This window comes from Nicotiana tabacum, chromosome 20 (assembly GCF_000715075.1).
Source record: "Nicotiana tabacum cultivar K326 chromosome 20, ASM71507v2, whole genome shotgun sequence".
Classification (NCBI taxonomy): Eukaryota; Viridiplantae; Streptophyta; class Magnoliopsida; order Solanales; family Solanaceae; genus Nicotiana; species Nicotiana tabacum.
The window spans coordinates 56023478-56041746 of record NC_134099.1 but is presented as its reverse complement, the minus strand read 5'-3'; the positions used below and the strand labels follow the sequence as shown (position 1 = coordinate 56041746).

At 39.7% G+C, this 18269-nt stretch overlaps 1 pseudogene; it reads left to right on the top strand.

The window, feature by feature from the left end:
• The first annotated feature begins 11337 nt into the window (after positions 1-11337).
• LOC107778590 (apyrase-like) lies at positions 11338-12827 on the top strand (annotated as a pseudogene).
• Positions 12828-18269: the final 5442 nt, after the last annotated feature.

Genomic DNA, 18269 nt, shown 5'->3' with positions numbered 1-18269 from the left:
TCCTAAGACTCACTGCCATGAGCTGATTTGGGTTTGGATTAATGTTTGTGTCTGCAGGCAATGTTCCTTGTGGGCAATTGTTCAAGGCCATAGATAGCTATCCCAATTGAGTTTCAATGCCTTTGATTGTTGAATCATGTACAGCTAACTTCTCTTGTATCTTTCCATTTGTCCCAATGAGTTGTTGTAGTATGCCCCTGATTTCGATCATGTTACTGCCCTGCTGTTATAGTAGGCCAATTGTTGTTAGTGCTACGGATTATAGCCCTGTTGCCTTTGATAAGGCACAACTTGGCCTTGTGGTCGTGCTCGTCCTGGATTGGGGTTGTGTAGTGGATGGTTTGGTCTGTACTGCTGGTTTGATGTTGGTCCCCATTGTTGCCCACCTTGTCTCTGACCTCCGAAATTATTGACATAATTCATGTCTTCTCTGAAACCCTGGTTGTCATTCTCTCCACTCCACGAGCACATATAAGACTGGTTTATACAAGGAGTGCATATGCCTCCATTTGTTGTATCAACAATGTGTGCCTGTTTCGTGCCCATCTCATCGATTTTCTTTGTCAGCAAGCTCATCTGAGTCATGAGAGTGGCTATGTTTTCCGCATTTGTGTTGTTTGGGTCAAGAGCGACAGAATGCACTATTGGAGTAAGTGTTGTGTCTGTCATCATCCAGCCTGAATTTTGAGACATCTTGTCAAGAAGAATCTTACACTCTATGAATTTTTTGCTCAAGAATGTACCCCCGACAGAAGCATCTACATCGGCCTTCAGACTTTCAACCAAACCCATATAGAATCTTTGTCCCAACATCTGATCTAGAATGCCATGGTGCAGACACTCCACCAACATACTCTTAAACCTCTCCCATGTTTCTTGCAATGTCTCAGTCAGTTTCTGCCTGAATTGCAATATCTCATCAATTCTCCTCGCAGTTTTGTTGGGTGGATAAAACTTGTTTAAGAACTGCTTGACTAGCTCCTCCCAAGTAGCAATGGAGTTTACTGGGAGCGAATTCAGCCAAGTCTGAGCCTCCCCAGTGACTGAGAATGGGAACAATAATAATTTGATTGCCTCAAGAGTCACATTCGGTTGTCTTTGAGTGACACAAATTGATAGAAAGTTCTTCAGATGTTGTTGTTGGTCTTCAATGTATGACCCGGAGAATAGCCCTTTATTCTGCAATAGGTGCAACATGTTGTTCGTAATCTAGAATGTCTTCGCTTGTATCTAAGGAACTGCAATTGATGTGGCCAAGTTATCAGTAGTTAGTTGCGCCCAATCATAGAGAGCAGCTTCCGGCACAAGAGGTGCTACTACTCTGACATTTGGGACATCTCGATCATTCCTATTGTTCCCGTTGACGTTGTCTAAATCACCCATTTCAATTTCGAATTATTCATTTTGTTTTAGCCATTTGCGCTTCTTGTTATCCCGGTTCAATGTCCGGAATGCTTTCTCGGGATCTGAGAGCCCTTCAAAGAGATCACCAATTCTCAAGGAGATTCTATGCATACACCTGAGTCACAGAAGAGTTCAAACGTGAGAATTTCAATGGAAATATTTTTAACACGACAGAAAATTGATCTAAACTAATAATCCTAGCATTTCTTATAAGTTGCAATAAATAACACCGTTAGTTTCTCGGCAACGGCGCCAAAATTTGATCACGCCCAACTATGCTTTATAAAAAGGACTAAGCGGTCGCTACAAATATAATCTGGTTCAAGTCCGGAGTCGAATCCCATAGGGAACTAACCTATTTACTACAACTTTTAACACTGCTAATGATAAGCTCAAACAATTTTCGGATGCAAGATTTTTAATGGATAATGAGTAGAATTTAGTAAACTAAGAAAAAATGACAATAAAACTAACAATAATCAAGAATAGAGTTGAATTCAATGGTAAAATAGTCTAGGGTTATTGATTTCCCCAATTGTTGGATTAATTCCTGACACGTTAGTTATAATCTCGCCGTAACACTCTATAAGGAATATGAGTTCTGGGCTACGGTAATTATCTCTCGATCAATTACGATAGTTACTAGAAGCATTCTCCCGAACTACTCTAGTTAACAATTTATGCAACTCAGAATTATTCCACCAAAGGTTCGTTATCTCTAACCCTGCTTTTAAATTTAAGTAATTAATCTCTTAACTTACCCGAAAGTGGTGGTATTCAATAACAATCTAACCAAGTATTCTTTCTCAAGCAACAAAAGATAACTAGACACGATTAATCAAGGGCCCTTTCAATTAATCACAAGACAACACGTAGTTGAACAATCATAGAGTAAAAACGGCTCAATTATATCAAAACAGAGTCAAGACTTCATCTAACAATTGGTTCCATCAATCCTAGATGATGGGTTTAGCTACTCATACTAATAGATAACAAATCACTATAGAAAGTCATAATCAACAATGGAATTAAAAAGAAGAAGATGAAAACTCTAAAGGAATTCTCTGTCTTTTTTCCATGTTCTTGCCTTCAAAATCTCTCTAAAAACAGCTCTCCCTCTCTTTTGGGCGAATTAGGCTTCATATAGGTTTAGGTTAGTCGCTCTGAAAATTACACAATTGACCCTTTGGCTTCCGTCAGCTCGTCTGCGGCCGCGAATTGGACCGCGGATCTGACTGTGGATTTCGCCCATAGTTCTGTCTGCGACTGCGAATTTGAATGCGGATCTGACACTTTCTTTTCTTTCTCCTTTTCGACCGTGCTATCCTCCGATTGGCCTTCCACGCTCCATATTGACTCCAAAACACTCTTTAGCTTCCTCCTAGCTCGGGGTGGCTCCTGCAAAACGTAAAACTCTTAATTAGAGCATTTTGTTATCTTTTAACATTCAAACATTAATAAAGTGTGGCCAAATTAGAGTGTAAATAGTATCTAAATTACATAATTATCGTCTACTATCAAACATCCACATCATTAAACATCAACCTTCCACTAATAGGGCGAACCTCAACCTTCAACTAAGTTAAGATCTAAGACAAACTACACCATCAAGATAGGTGATGGACCAGAGCTCATATTTGTTTGCGAGAACCTCACATCTTTAAAATGATGGTGAGTCATACCTCAATGATGATATTTTGAGTTTCTAAAAAGGGTATATGTTACACTATTGGCAAATTTGTATAAAAAAGCGAGCTTTACAGCCTAATAATATAATTTAAAACATTGTAAGTGTAGTCCCAAATAAACAATATTATCAGTAAGTAGTGTTTTAAAAGGCGGGAACGTGAGGCCGAACACTTTATTAATACATGACGAGGCGTAAGTACTAAGACATGGGGCGTAAGACCCATGATTTTTTAATTTTTTAAACTATAAATTAATAAAATAATATAATAACAAAAATAAAATAAAATTATAGTAAAAGTTTAAGAAATTTAAAAATAGATTAAAGAAACTCCTTAAAAACAAAATATCTAGTATGTTTTTACAGGTATAAACAACGTAATAGTGTTAAAATTATTATGAGATACCAATCGACTTAACGTCTTAACTTTTAAACTATTAAGATATCATAATTTCTAAAAAATTATTATCAAACTATACTTTTACCTTTCTAAAAGTAAATAATTAATAAATTTTATCAGTACTATAATTTAAAACATTACTCCTTTATGAATAATAATACAAAAAATGCTTTCAAATATTAAAATAATGCAAAAATTGCTTTCAAATAGTAAAATAATAAAAGGCTGATAATTTTGAGACATAGAACTAAGATATAAAAACTAGTAGCAAGCCATAAATTTTGGCTATCTATTTTTAGAAGAAATATTCATATGATATTCACCCTCACGAGTTCTTATTAGTAATTAAATATATAATACTATGGCTCGTTATTGAGTTACTCTTAATCATTAATTCATATTCTATACATGAATAGAACTTTTATCATTCATTTTGTGACAGAATTTTGGGGATTAATGGTGCTAATTGGGGAGTTTGATACATAATTTGTGTAGAATTTATTGGGACAATCATGAAAGCGTTTTTAGGGCGCATAGTCGAGCGCTTTTAGGGCGTATAGTAGAACGCTTAAGACATAAGCATCACAAATTAGGGCCCACTCGTGAGTCTAAGGGTATTTTGCAAGTGCCCCACCGAGGGGCAAGTTTCAAAAATACCATTTAAAATACTACTAGTAAGTTGAACTGATACATGTTTTTTTAATAATCCACTATGCTTGTATTTGAGTATATTCGAGAACGGGAGGTACGAAGTGGGACAAGTTGGAAGGTGGGTTACACTTTTGTCGTTTATGCTCGGGCGTCGTCTTTGACAAACAACTCCGCATACCTCAAAAAATAAAAAAAGCCAAAATGTTATGATATATTATAATATAAAAGTAAACTAAATAAAGTGTGACATGTTTTTGAAAATGATTCTTGGAAATATTTTTTTAAATGATTTTTTGAAAATAGTTTGAAAATCTTTTTTGGAAGCTCGGATTGTAAATGTGATTCTGCCTATTACTAATTGTTAACACGTCTAGGTTCCGTCTGGTACAGTTGTTAGAAAAAGATGCAATTGTCAACATGTCTAAGCTTTTTTCTTATATTTGATTTCATATTTTCATGAAAAGAAGTTTTAATACACGTAATTGGGAGGAATTCTAGTCGTAACTAGTACACTAAGAATTTGCTATTGAAGATGGACTCAAGAAATGGTTAACAATGTTTATCTCAAAAAACGTAAGTAACAATTAAAGATAATTTGTGGTTTTAAAGATATGTGATATATTCTAATACTAATGATTAAACAAATAATATTGAGCTTAAGTGAGAAGAAATCATGAACCAAATCAATGTTGCTGAAACATTAGGGGCCTCGAGTTCGTTTATCCTGGGACCTCGAGGTCAGCTAAGACCCAAAAAGTAATAAAGTATGAACAATAAAGTAAAGACAATAAAACTGAAGAATAGTTAGAGAGCACGTTAAGAAGAATAAGAATGTTCTATTGCAATGAATGAGTTGATGTTTACAAAATGATTGGGGTCCCCTTTATATAGGAGGGGAAAACCCCAATATAGTACCTTGCTCATAAAGATAAAGAATCCTATTGGTACAGGTATATGACGGTCTAGTACGGACCTGTACTATTTTGTACAACCCTTATCTTATAATTAATGCCTAGATCCACGTGTCTTTGAGAAATTCCCGCTCTTTCTTGATTGATTTCGAGATTATACTGTCCTCGACGCAGGCCGTGCCAGGCCTTTGATCAGCTTCCTCGAGGTGGATGTCCCTTAGCCGGATCTGCCCCACGCCTCGAGTCTCTCGAACTCGAGCCTATACCATGATTTAAGACTCCAAAATCATACTCCTCGATTTTGACCGTATACAGATAGTCCCCACGTTTCTTAGAATGAAATGATATGAAACGATTCGAGCCTCAATTTTCCCAATCCCCTACCGATGATGTCATGCTCATGACGTAGGCATTTGCAGAGATCGAAGTATCCCATCGGTTTGTCTCCCCAAAAGCATTGAATATACCACCGGTCCATTTTCCCAAAAGCGTTGATTACGCCGTCGGTCCGTTTCCCCAAAAGCATTGATTGCACCGTCGGTTACGTCATTGTCTCTCTATAAATAAGGGATTGTTTGAACCAAAACCTTACTCATTCTTTCTTCAACAGCCTTTAGCCCTTTCCCTTATCTATATCCTCTTCTAACCTTCTATTTTTATGGTTCAGACCTGTGACCGCACAGTGATACGGCAGCAACTTTGTCAGTTATGCCATGGCTCTTTTTCAAAGATTTTCCCACTAAGTGGGATTATACTAAGTTGTTGTTATTGTTGTTGTTGTTGGCCCGAAACAATGAGATAAGGGCACCAAAGTCTTTCCGTATCCAAAGATATGTGGTCCTTATACCGCAGCTCATCTCTCTAAACTTCAACCTGGTGTGGTGGCACTATATACTAACTTTTGCATCCCACACCGGTACAATGTATCAAGAAGTGGCTTCACAATAGTAGTGCTAATGATACCCATACTCACCAAGTCTTTCAGCAGGCCACAATTTTCTTCGCTTGTTAAAAACTTTTGCTCTTTGATAGGCTACATCTCTTTCTTCATCTATTGTTGTTTCGAAGGAGGTTCCCGAAGGCGCCGTTCTAAAGATCGAAATGGAGTCCCCGAGAAAAATGGTTCTCGAAAATGTCTCTCTTGAGGATATACCCTCGAAAGTAGATTAGGCATTTGGCTGTTGTTTTTGCTTCTTTGTTTCTGTGTAGGGGCCTTGTGGGTTTTGTAAACATCTTTTGTTAATATAAGCATTTCTCCATTTTGCCTTTGATTCGTGTTGAATGCCATTCTGCCTTTATTTGTGAAAAATCCAAGTGTATAACTCTAAGGATTAGTCCGAATACTGGACCCGGAACCCAATAAACCCTTAGGTTTTTAATTGATTAATATAGTACTTCTTACAGTTTTTCATTAATCCTCGGACTAAGCTTGGATTGATTTGATGCGAGCTCAGGTCACCCGGACTCCTGAGTCCGAGTAGAGTGAGAGCAGGGTTTCGATTTTTGAAATAAAGCTAGCCTTTTCAAGCTTCGTTGATAGATCCCAAGTGAGAATTTTCTCGAACTTGGGTAGCCTTTGGGCTTAGTAATTGGGTGAGTGCTTGCTCGAACTTCAAAATAGAGATAGCCCTTAGACTTTATAGATAGTGCCCGAGTAAGAATTTTCTTGAACTCGGGTAGCCCTTGGGCTTAGTAATTGAGTGAAAATTTGCTCGGACTCGAAATAAAGATAGCCCTTAGGTTGCACAGACAGTCCTTGAGTGAGAATTCTCTCGAGCCCGGGTAGCCTTTGGGCTTAATAATCGAACGAGTATTTGCTTGAACTCGAAATAAAGATAGTCCTTTGGCTTTATAAATAAACCCCGAATGAGAATTTGCTCTAACTCGGGTGGCCCTTGGGCTTAGTAATCGAGTGAATATTTGCTCAAACTCGAAATAAAGATAGCCCTTAGGCTTTATAGATAAACCCTGAATGAGAATTTGCTCGAACTCGGGTAACCCTCGGGCTCAATAATCGAGTGAGTTTCCCCTCAAACTCAACTTGTAGACGGCCCTTAATGATTTCCGACAAACTAATTCCCAATGCCTAGGTCCTGATGCCAACATCATGACATAAACGGTTGAAGTGACCGAAGGGTTGCTTTTTGTACGATTCCCAAAACTATTAATTGTAGGCAGCTGACGGTTGGCCTTTTGGCTTCCTTAGCACGTTTAAACGATCCTTATAAATCGACAAACCCCATAACCTTACAAACTTTATTCCCTTAGTGCTTCCAAAGTTTTATTTATCCTTTTTTAATTTCCTTGAACTCTCCCTTCTCTTTTCTAATAACATTTTCCATCTTCTCGGATTTTTCGCTTTAGAGATGGATAAAACTTCTAAATATGTTCCTCAAAAGGAAAAAGCTTCATCATCTTCTCGATCGGCCAAAGATAAACCGGTAGTGCCTCCTAGTATTGAGGAGTGTATTCCCCCGCCATATGAAATAACAGATGATTTTAAAATTGAGAGACCTGTCTCAACACCAGGCTGATGTGAGCCCATGTCTCGATATGTTTGTCTGGGACAATAAGAATATAGTGATTCCTTCCTCTGAGAAGGATATTACTACTTTTAAGGCGGGATACTTAAGCGTATATACTTACCCGTTTATGATGGGCCCTGCAATCCCAACTCAGGGTCCGATAGACCTAGTTATCCTCAATTTTTGCTAAAGATACCGAGTGATGCTCGGCCATATCTACCCCTCCTTCTAGCAAATTGTTTACTTAATCAGATTCTTTTCGAACCAAATCGAGGGGATGTCCTTCACCCTCGATCATGTGATCAGAATGTACAGTCCCCGACTTTATCGTGGGGGCTTGATAAAATTGCAACGCCGATCCTTAAAATCTCTGTTCGTTAGTATCAATGAGGACAAAAAATGTGGAGGATGAGCTGGTTTGTCCGAGTCAAGACCTCCGATCTTATTCATGCTGATTCGATATCGTTCCCCGAGGAGTGGAACATGAAGCGTGAGTATACCCTGCTACCTTTTCATTTCTTGACTTTATATTTTCCTTTGTCCTAAACTCTTTATGTTGATGTAGCCACTGCTTGGTTTCTCGGTGGGGTATCAAACCTCGAGGGCTAGGTCCGAAAGCTAGCCTCCACCTCCCCTTACTCGGAGCGTTGCTGGCGAGACTTGGACAAGGGTCGATAGGAGGCGAAAAACCATGGTGAGTTCTTCGTTAGTTTTCCAACACTTTCATTATAGGATACTTACCTCAGTTTCATATAGGTCTAAGAGACATAGTTGAGTTGAGGTCGGCCCCGGCTGATGAAGCGGAGGTTCCGAAGCCTCCTAAAGAAAGAAAAAGGAGAAGAGAGGCATCTGGAAATCCTCCGAAGCCGAAGAAAAGTTTGGCTCAAAAGCCTAAGGCTAATGCATCGGCCTTATCTCCGGAAATGGCCTAACGTCTTCGGGAATAGGAGGAAGAAGAAGATGATGACTACTTGTTGGTAAACCGTAAAAGAAATAATGTCGATGCGTCGAAGCCTATCAAGCCGGTAGCGAGCGATGAGGCCAACTCTAGAGCTGAAGAGATCTCCGAAAGGAGTTCGAACAAAGTCCCCGAACCATTGTCCAGAAAGAAGGCGCATTGTTTAGGGGATCATTTCAAGGGGGAGAGAGGCTGAACGTCCTAACCCCGAGTCTCTCCAAATGAAAGAAAATGCCCCGAGTGGATCACTCCGGGTGATCAACGTGGACGATTCTCTCCTTGGCCCCGAGTTCTCCGAAGCGCAAATCTAGGAGGTTGTGAATATGAAATCTTCTGGAGTGCAAGTAAACCATGAAGAGCACGACATATTTCAAGAATGCCTCGCAGGGCTTGACGACGGCCCTGACCCAGATGCTTTCTTTATTTTTAAACAAGTAAGTTTTCTATTTTTTATGCCTATGTCATTGTTTTAGTTGCTTTGAATGTCCCTTTCCCCTCTCTTTATGAAGGTCGCGGTGCTCAATAAAATGGCGTTCTCCAAGTTTCGATATGAGCTTGCTTGCTGCGAGGCCGAGCTTAAGAAGACTTCGGAGGAGAGGGACGCCATCAAAACCTTATATGCTAAAAAAGAGTTGGAGATTCACCATCTTCAAGCTGAGTTGATGCGGGTATGGTAAGATCGAGCCGAGTTTGTTGAGAAGGCAAGATAGTTTCCGAGAGTTTGTTAGGCACTCATTTTGTTTTAGTAGATGACATCCTTAAATTTGCAGTTCAGCCAGAAAGTCGATGTGGAGGCACATCTTTGGGAGGAGCTTAAGATAAAAGAAGCTGACACCCTGGGGTTAAGGCGAGGTATGGATGATATCGTTTCTGAGAAGGAAACTTTAAAAGAGCAGTTAGCTTCATTTGAACGCCAGCTTCGTGCGAAGGAGGAGAGCCTAGCTCGAGGCCTTGAAATCGAGGAGCTTAAAATCAGATCTGCTTCTGAGCTGGCCAAGGCCAAATACGATATTGCGGAAATTATGGCTTCATATCGAGCCGATACCGAGGTAGCTAATTCTCGGGCAAGGGATATCTCTTCTACGATGGAAGTCAAATTAGCAAATGCTCTCGACGATGCTAGACAACAGTCCTGGAGGATGACCCTCGAGGAAATACATGTCCGCGGCTTCGACCTTTCGACCGATATTGAAGCGGAGAAAGCCTTGGAAGAAGAGGTGACCGCTCTACTTACCGATAGGATGATTCAGCCAGTGCCTCCGAAGGTGAAGGAGACGGGGATGAAGCCTCCAAGGATGGGGCTCGCCAAGATGCGACTCCTGAAGATGCAACTACCAAGGGCGTGGCCCCGAAGTAGTTTTTAGGTTACTTTATTTTGTTTCCTTGTAAGCCTTCCTTGTGTAAATATCATCTTTTGGAAATGTGAGGAGGACTTTTATCTTATTTTTGGCTAGTGCTGGTTTTAACATGGCTTGTATTCGACATCGCCTTTATTTATGGAAAACTTCATTTGAATGACCGGTTCGAGGGTTGGTTCAGGGTATTACAAACCCTTAGATCTTTATAATAATTTTTTAGCCTAGTTTAAATCAACTCGTTGTTGGCTTGGGACTTTGTGAACCTTGAGTCTGAATCGAAAAGAAAGCGAAGTCTTCGAACTATAAGTTTTAGGCCCTTTAGCGTTTCGAGGTTGGCCCTTAGGCTCTTATATATCGGCCCTTAGGCTCTTATATATGTCGTCCCTTAGGCTCTTATTTATCGGCCCTTAGACTCTTTAAGTTCGACCGATTTGGCCTCTTAGAAAGGCTATATAATTTTTCCCTCATTTCGTCTTAAAAGACTTGGTGAAAATTGGATTATGCCTGAGCATGTGTTTTTTGCACCCCGTAGGTTTTTCGAAAGTTCAACATATCGGAACTTTATTAATGATTTGTTTGTGTAAACATAATCGAACACCTCTTGAGGTGTTTCCAAAGGCCGATGTTATCGAAACCCTGGGAATTTTTGAGGGCTGAATTTATCGAAGCCCTTTGTATTTTGCTTTTGCCGAGGGTAGCCTGATTTAACCGGTTTTTACAAAGTGTTTGAAGGTCTTTTAATTTATAGCGGAAGTCGGACGTCTCCGAGCCGTATTATTTGGCCGTAGCCTTTATATGACCATAATCTTTTGTATGGTCGTAGCCTTTGGGTATGTCACTTGGACTTGTTCGCCGATAACTTCCCGAATTTGTTCAAGAAGTTAAAACCCCAAGAATATTGGCTTTGGCCTTTGTTTCGAAGGGGTGCCTCTATGAGGTCTTGTTAATTCGAATTTCGATGGCAATCCCCGAGTATTCAAGGTGCTTCTATATTTTGGGTTTTAAGCCATTTCCCTTGTAAGTATAGAGCTTGTATGAGACACAAAGTATTTTTGATATAACCTGAATGTTTCTTCAAATAGTTGATACATGCGTACATGTTTAGTTGCAGGGGCTCGACTATTCTATATGGACACGGCTCGTTTGACCGTTTAGCCCATTACAAAGTTTTCCTATCGAGGCACATTTAGGCGTGAAATATTTTTCCCAAACATGTGACCTCCGAGGGTGATGCCCCCCAGTATTCGAGGTTAATTGAAAAGAATCCTTGAATACTTGTTGGCCCTTCTTCGAGTAGCATATAGGTGTTGCATCGTTAAAAACCTTGATGGTAAAACCCATTTGAGACAAAATCTGAGCTAAGGGAAAAAGAGTGTAACGTATGCTCTATAACCTACAGCCTATCTTCTTCCCACAAGCATAGAAAGAAGATCATCAAAGGGGCAAAGGGAAAAATGCTGAACAAATATAGTCATTTTGTTTTTACATTTTTTGCAATATTTTTGGTCTTGCCCCTTAGTTTTTTCTCCAGTGTAAATGCCCATAAACCCTTAAGGCGACATATTTTGAGCCATGAATCAGAGAGTTATGCAGTTATATTTGATGCTGGAAGTACAGGCAGCAGAGTTCATGTCTTTCGTTTTAATGAGAATTTGGAACTTCTTCCCATTGGCAACGATATTGAGTTTTTTATGGCGACAAATCCAGGTCTAAGTTCATATGCAGATGATCCTAAGGCTACAACCAACTCTCTAGAGCCCTTCTAGAGGGAGCTGAAGGTGTTGTTCCTAAAGAGCTACAATCTGAAACTCCCCTCGAATTTGGGGCAACAGCAGGTTTGAGGATGTTAAAAGGGGATGCCGCTGAAAAGATTTTACAAGCGGTGAGAGACTTAGTCAAGAATGAAAGCACCTTCCATACAAAAGATCAATGGGTCAGTATTCTTGATGGAACTTAAGAGTGCTCTTATATGTGGGTGGCAATAAATTATCTATTGGGAAATTTGGGTAAAAACTATAAAAGTATCACAGCAACAATTGACCTTGGAGGTGGATCAGTCCAAATTGCATATGCCATATCAAAAGAACAATTTGCAAATGCTCCTCAAAATGAGGATGGAGAACCCTATGTTCAAGAAAAACATCTTATGTCAAAATATTACGACCTCTATGTTCACAGTTATTTGAACTATGGACAACTAGCTGGTCGTGCTGAGATTTTCAAGGCTTCAAGAAACCATAGTAATCCTTGCGCTTTGGAAGGATATGATGGGTACTACTCATATGGAGGAGTGGACTACAAAGCAAAAGCTCCACCAAGTGGTACTAGCTTGAAGAAATGCAGAGCATTAACTAGGAAGGCACTTAAAATTAGAGCACCATGTAATTACAAGAACTGCACATTCAATGGAGTTTGGAATGGTGGAGGTGGTGCTGGAACCAAGACTGTGCATGCTTCATCATTTTTCTATGATATTGGTGCTCAGGTTGGCATTGTGGATAGCAAATTTCCATCAGCAATAGCAAAGCCAATTCAGTACCTAAATGCAGCTAAAGTTGCTTGCAAGACAAAAGCAGCAGATGTTAAATCAGTATTTCCAAACACTCAAGAAAGAAATATCCCATACTTATGCATTGACTTGGTATATGAGTATACTTTGCTTGTCGATGGATTCCGATTAAATCCGTACAAAGATATTACAGTGATGCATGATGTGAAATACAAAAATTATCTTGTTGGAGCAGCTTGGCCTTTGGGATGTGCCATTGATTTAGTTTCTTCATCTTCAAAGAAGACTAGAATATCATCACATTAGTTTTCTGCTAGTCAATTGCAATAATAATTATCTTGCACAATAATAGTATGTCATGCCCTTTTCTTTGTTTTTTTGTCTTGTACTTTTAGTTACCTTATATTAATGAGCATTACCTGACGGTTTTGATCTTCTTAAAAAAAACCTACAACCTTCACATAGGAAGGGGCGTTCTCAAGAGCACGAGCCTTTGAGAGACTTCACTGTGTCGGGCTTGTAAGTTCCTTTACCAGCGACTCTGAGGTCTTGTTGTTATTGACCATGATATCTCCGTGGACCTTGACCTGATCAGGAATGACTTCGGTAACTTGTTTTGACGCCACGAAGCTCAGTCACCCCAGCTCTGAGGGAACACCTTTCTAGAATGAGTTTTATGTCGTATTGCCCCCAAACGTTGATTGTTTCCTACAAATGAATTAGAGTGGTCCTCTGTGCACTGGGACTTAACTAGTCATATCATCAATATAAGATTTAATTATTTTACCTATTTATCCATCGAGCGGAATCCCTGTCATATCGAAGCGATGTGATCTATATCGTTAATCAAGAAACTAAATGAGTTTTTTCCTGAGAGCGGGGACTACTTCCCGTTCTCAAGTGTACGTTTCCTTTCAGCGGTTGGCTTGGTATCATCGGGCTTTCCAGGAACAATGATGGTTCGAGGATCTGGAGAATTCCTTTTTGGAATTGTGACAACTACTTTGCCACCTACTTACCTTTGGAGGCCGATGTCTTTGAAGTCAAGGGTTCCGGTATCGGCACCACTTCCTCGATTGCGAACATCTCTTTTGCAGCATGCTGTTCTCTGTGGACTGTTTTCACTCCTTCCTTTGTCAGGAACTTCATCATCTGATGGAGAGTCAAAGGCACTGCCCTCATATTGTGTATCCACAGCCTCCCGATGAGTGCGTTATACCTCATGTCACCTTAGATGAGATGGAATCTGGTGTATTGTATGGTCCCGGCTACGTTTATAGGCAAGATAATTTCTCCCTTCGTCGTTTCACTTGCCATATTGAAGCCATTCATCACCCGAGTGCAGGTACAATCTGATCTTGCAAACTGAGTCGTTTCACGACCCTCGATCTGATTATGTTCGCCGAGCTACCTGGATCCACTAAAACACATTTAACCTAAATTTTATTAAAAAGGATCGAAATTACCATGGCGTCGTTGTGAGGATGGGATACGTCTTCTGCTTCCTTATTGCAAAATGACAGGGCATCCTCGGGCACATAACTTTGAGTCCGTTTTTCCTTTGTGATGGACAATTTAGTGCGTTTGAATGTAGGTCCCTGTGGGACGTCGGTTCCTCCGATGATCATGTGAATAACATGCTGGGGTTTTTCAGGCTCATTTTTCCTATTTGCATCTCTTTCTCAGAAATGGTTTTTGGCCCGGTCACTGAGAAACGCATGAAGGTGCCCCTTGTTGAATAGTCGAGTTACCTCCTCTCTGAGCTATCTGCAATCCTCGGTCCTATGCCCGTGAGTTCCATGGTACTTACACATTAAGTTGGGGTTTCTCTGAGAAGGATCTGTCTGTATGGGCTTCGGCCATCTAGTATCTTTAATTTTGCCAATGGTTGAGACGATATTTGAGGCGCCGACACTGAAGTTGTATTCAGATAACTTGGGGGCCTCCACTGGCCCGGGCGCCTGTCGGACCCGATTTTGCCCACGAATCCCCAGGAGCTATGGCCTCGATCTATTCTACGATCATTCCGGGGTGCATTGTTCCTTGAAAAGTTCCTTATGTCTTCGACGTACGGTTGATATCTTTCCTTGTTGAATATTGATCCCTGGTCTGTGTCCCTTGGGGGTTGACTGCGAATTTGTTCGGGTGAACTAAGCCCCAGGGGGCTCCCAACTGGTCATCCTCGACACTAATTTTCGACTAATACCAATTGTGCACATCCGACCATGTCACAGCTAGATACTCGATCTAGTTCTATTTTAGCTATTGAGATGCTATCGAATTCCTTTCATTCAAACCTTGTATGAAGGCCTGAACCACCCAGTCATCGGAGATCGGGGTTAATTCCATCCTTTCCATCTGAAACTAGGACACGAACTCCCTTAGCATTTCGTCGTCCCTCTACCTTATCTTGAATACGTCTAATTATCTTGTGGCCACCTTTATGGCCCCAGCGTGTGCTTTTATGAAGGAATCCGACAACATAGAAAATAAATTAATAGAGTTAGAGATAAGTTGTGATACTAGACCATAGCTTCTTTTGATAATGTTTCCCCGAACTTCTTTAACAATATCGATTTGATTTCGGCGTCGTTCAAGTCATTTCCTTTGATTCCACAAGTGTACGACATAATATGCTCATTAGGGTCCGTTGTCCCATTGTACTTTGGTATATCGTGCATGCGAAACTTCTTGGGAATGGGCATCGAAGCCGCACTCGAGGGGAAAGGTTTCTGTGTGAATTTTTTGGCATCTAGTCCCTTCAAAACTGGAGGTGCTCCCGGTATTTGGTCTACCCAGGAGTCGTAAGTTTCCACCTTTTTATCGTTGTCTTCTATCCTCTTTTCTCCTGACTCAATTCTTTTAGTCAGTTCCTCGAGCATTTTCATGATTATGGGGTCAGTCCCCGTGCCGCTTTCATCGAGCCTTTTGAGCACAGGTTCGTGTTGTGTGTTTATCGATTCGGCGATGTTAGGAGTCCTGTTCTGACTTTGAAGTTGAGTGATGCGACTTGTTGAGCTTGCATCATCTCGAGTATCACCTGGAGACTGACTCTTCCTTCTTCCGGTCCTCGTGTTTCCTGACCTCCAGCCTGGGCTTCCCTGCGTCCATTCCTTACGGGGTTTGCGCCTGCTTCCGGGTTTAGAGCGTTGTGGGAGCTGATATCAACTGGCTCCATGTTCGGCACTCCCTCAGGGTTTACAGGTGGTACATTGAGCCCTATTCCGCTGTTTTCTCCATCTCCTTCACCGTCATAAATAGGTGCATTTTGTGTGCTAGACATATTTTAACCTAAAATCAAAGAATCTTTGACAAGAAAAAGTGTAAAGAATAACGTGTGTTATCAGAAAACTAGTACTAAAATAATCACTATTATTTTTAGCCCCACAGTGGGCGCCAAACTTTTTACCTCAAAAAATGTGAGAAATAATTAAAGATAATTTGTGGCTTTAAAGATACGTGATATATTCCAATACTAATGATTAAACGAGTAATATTGAGCTTAAGTGAGAAGAAATCATGAACCAAATCGATGTTGCTGAAACAGTATGGGCCTCTAGTTCATTTATCCAGGGATCTCGAGGTCAGTTAAGACCCAAAAAGTAATAAAGTATGAACAATGAAGTAAAGGCAATAAAACTGAAGAATAGTTAGAGAGCATGTTAAGAAGAATAAGAATGTTCTATTGCAATGAATGAGTTGATGCTTACAAAATGATTGGGGTCCCCTTTATATAGGAGGGGAAAACCCCAATATAGTACCTTGCTCATAAAGATAAAGAATCCTATTGGTACAGGTGTATAACGGTCTAGTACGGACCTGTACTATTTTGTACAATCCTTATCCTATAATTAATGCCTAGATCCACGTGTCCTTGAGAAATTCCCGTTATTTCTTGATTGACTTCGAGATTATACTGTCCTTGACACAGGCCGTGTCAGGCCTTTGATCAGCTTCCTCAAAGTGGATGTCCGTTAGACGAATCTGCTCCATGCCTCGAGTCTCTCGGACTCGAGCCTATACCCCAATTTTAGACTCCAAAATCATACTCCTCGATTTTAACCATATACAAACAGAAAAGAGTAAGTTGGGTACAAATTTAGCTATTTTATGTCAAAATAGGATTAGCATCTTAAGTTATTTGAGAAAAGTTCACATTATTCTGAAAAGATAGTCAGTAGCAAACCGTAATATTTTTAATTTTCTCTCAAACTCTCATAAATAGGTTATTACTTCAAAATTAGGAATTTGTTGTGAAATATTATAATCATATTACTGGATGTCTATAACTCCTAAAGAAGTTACTCCCACTACTCTTTTCCATTATCTCTATAACTCCCACTACTCCAATACTTATGGTTGTAACTCCCATGCTTCCATAACATCCCCATGATCTTCCTCCAAGATCTCAAATTTTAATGTTATGTTTATGGCATTCTTTTGTATACCTCTATGTAATCCTATAAATAGAGGGTTTTGGCACCACATTGTACATACTTGGAACACATACAAGAAATAAGAAAGTTCCATCTTCCTCTCTACATCTTTTGTCTATTATATTATTTTATATTATTACTTTGAGCTTATTTTCTTAACACGTTATCAGCATGTGGTTCTTTTTCATCCCACGTTTTAAATTCATCTCATTACGAGAATCGAGAAAAAAAAATGACTGGTGGAACCAAGAAAAAAAGGTATAATCAGGTATGCTTCTGCTAGGATTTATTTATGTTGGAAATAAGTTTCAACCAATTTTCAACTAAACTATTTTGATTCACAAATACAAAATCAATTCATTCGTACTCTTTTTAGATTCTAAAGTAGTGTAATCTAACCACTACATAAGTTAGACATTACTGGGACGAAAGATTTTGCATGTAAGTCAAAATTTGAGAATCAAAAGGCTAATTAATTATTCTTTTGTAATAGCCTTTGTATATCCAAAGTAATTTTGTTTTATAAAGCCTATGAGGCGTTATTCCCTCTAATGGAATAAAACTTAATTAATTTTTAAGTTTACTACACGTACTCTTTATATAAGTGACCATTATTGAATATAATTTTTTTGGGAAGTAATTCTTTCTAGTCTCAAATTTGACTTTGAATGGGATTCAGAGGTATAAATTTATATCTAGAGAGTTTCACCTAACTGTTAGTTGTTATTTTAAATGTTCAAGGGTGAGCCTTAGCACTCTTAGCCTATTATGCCATTGGTTATGCGTAAGACCGTGGGTTCAAGTCCCAACGCACCATGAAGGTAAGACATCGAATTTTGAGTCCTGATGCTCTATGATTATAAGTGTTGGGTTCGAGTCCCAACTCATTATGGCCAAACATGCCTTCATATGGGTAAGACATTGATTTTGAGTTCCAATGCATCATATTGATGATATAATAATGATTAAAAAATAATATATTTTTCATGAAAAAGTATGAAGCTTGTCCCACTTGATTTACTTCATTCTTGAAATGAATGTGATTGTCACGCCCCAAACTTGAAGAGGCGTGGCGGGCACCCGGTGCCGTACTCGGCCCAAGTGTACCACTCTATAACTGTGGAATATGGAGGGGTACCCCTGAACATAGGCCGATGAGGCCATATTCTGAATCATCTGAAAATAACGTCTCTCTCATCTGGGGGTAAACATACCCAAAAGCTAATATATATAATTGTGCAGGCCGACAAAGATATATAACTGTGGAGGCTGACGAGGCCGTCATGAACATCTACTGATATACAAACTATACAGGACTCGTCTACAAGCCTCTAGAGATAACTGAACTGTACCATGGTCGGGATAGGGCCTCGACCTACCCATGAAATCTGTATATATAAAATAGACCCCAAGGTATAGACCTAGCAACT